Here is a 2,385-nt window from a genome sequence, read left to right as displayed (position 1 = left end):
GCTCGCTCGCATCCAGCAGTTGAGCCCGGTGCGCCTCCCCCTTAATTTCTAAAGCGAAAAACATAGCTACGACGGCAGTTGTTGGACTCTAGAATGTCAAAATTTTCAAGCTCGCTCGCTTCGCTCGCTCACATTGAATCGTTATGCCATTCTCCTAATGTTGCTGACAGTAATTGCCAGTAGTTGCGCCCGATGCCCCCACCCCTTAATTTCCAAAGCGAAAGATAAATATAGCTACAAACGGGAGTTTGGGGACTGTAAAATGTCAAAATTTTCAAGCTCGCTCGCTTCGCTCGCTCGCATTGAATCGTTATGCCACTCTCCTAATGTTGCTGCCAGTAATTGCCAGCAGTTGCGTCCGATGCCCCCCCCCCTTAATTTCCAAAGCGAAAGATATAGCTACAAACGGGAGTTTTGGGACTGTAAAATGTCAAAATTCTCAAGCTCGCTCGCTTTGCTCGCTTGCATTGAATCGTTATGCCATTCTCCTAATGTTGCTGCCAGTAATTGCCAGCAGTTGCGCCCGATGCGCCGCCCCATTTATTTCCAAAGTGAAAGATAAAGCTACAAACCCCAGTTTTGGGACTGTAGAATGTCAAAATTTTCAAGCTTGCTCGCTTCGCTCGCTCGCATTGAATGGTTATGCCATTCTCCTAGTGTTGCTGCCAATAATTGCCAGCAGTTGCGCCCGATGCGCCCCCATTTATTTCAAAGCGAAATATGTATATAGCTACAATTAAAACTCCAGTTTTGGAACTGTAGAATATCAAAATTTTCAAGCTCGCTCGCTTCGCTCGCTCGCATTTTATTGTTATGCCATTCACCTTATGTTGCTGACAGTATCTAATTTGTCGATCGTTTCACACCATCATTCCATAATCCATGTAAGGAAAACTTACAATGTTCCTCAATGACTGCGTTGTTGAATGTATCACATTCCGTAATGTATTGTAGTCCCATTATTGCTCACGCACACACGCACAAGCATACAGACCGTCAAAATTACTTTATGGTTCCCCCCATGTTTCGACCCACCGTACGCCACTTTACATATAATAATAATAATAATAATAATATATATATATATATATATATATATATATATATAATAGATGTGTGTGTGTGTGTGTGTGTGTGTGTGTGTGTGTGTGTGTGTATGTGTATATTGTGTAACATATGCATGGTCTAATCTTGAGCCCCCTCCAATGTTTGCCCCCCCAATCCAAAACTGCTTCCGGCGCGCCTGATGGAAAGGGCTATGGAAAGGGCAATCGAAAGGGCTTTCGAAAGTCGTTTAAACTGGGGAAAGTTGATAAACGCAGCCTGTGTTTATCAACTTCCCCTGTTTAAACGACTTTCGAAAGCCCTTTCGATAGCCCTTTCGAAAGCCCTGTCCACTCGCCTGTACTATTAATGTGCCGCTTGTTTTCGACGGCTGCGTTTATCAACTTTCCCCTGTTTAAACGGCTTTCGATAGCCCTTTCGATAGCTCTTTCGAAAGCCCTTTCCATAGCCCTTTCGAGAGCCCTAAAGCCCTGACTGCCTGTACTATTAATGTGCCGCTTGTTTTCTAAGAAGGGACGGCGAAAAGCAATTACCATCATAAAGACATAATTATCTTCCTTTGAGAGTGACGAGTCATGATACAATGCCACATGAATCAGTAGATTGTCTGGCCTATCTGTGAGGCAGCTCCAGTTTAGCACATACTTCAAATATTTCTGAGTGGCGGCATGAGACATGGGATCAAAGGGAATGAGACTGTTGTTACTCTATCTCTCAAACCTTGTTGGTGAAAGAAACACCTCCTTGTTCCAAACATATGCGTGCATTACACACAGCTGTATACACCTGTGTACACGTACTCGTGTGCACTTTACGTGGCGCGCGTCTTTTCAGAAACCGGAAACGCGTAACCGCAGTATAGGGCGACCTAAAGGGCTTTCAAAACAGCTTTGCGTTTATCAACTTCGAAAGGCTTTTACAAACAGGTTTCTGATGACCTGTTTAGGAAACCTGTTTGGATCGTCACAAATTTTGGGCTTTCGAAAAGGTTTTCCTAAAGGGCTTTCAAAACAGCTTTGCGTTTGTCAACTCGTAAAAATTCCTTGAAAGCTGTTTGGATAACCTGTTTCTGCCGAGAAAAGGAGTTGATAAAAGCAGCCAATGATATCTTGTAGCTTTTTATGTCCTTTTCTTGAAATGTGTTCATCATTACAGAATGCTTGAATTGTGCAGTTAGGCACCAACTGAATTAACAATTGAGGAATGACGATATAATGGGATCTCAACATATTCATTATGTTGTTCGAAGCACCTGTTGTTCGAAGCACCTCATCAATTCTCTCTTCCGTTTCTCTTGTTCAGCGCGTAGGCATTCTCTCT

Source organism: Diadema antillarum, unplaced genomic scaffold (assembly GCF_040938485.1).
Source record: "Diadema antillarum isolate AM-2024a unplaced genomic scaffold, OU_Dant_1.0 seq00000266_RagTag, whole genome shotgun sequence".
Classification (NCBI taxonomy): Eukaryota; Metazoa; Echinodermata; class Echinoidea; order Diadematoida; family Diadematidae; genus Diadema; species Diadema antillarum.
This window is presented reverse-complemented; position numbering follows the sequence as displayed.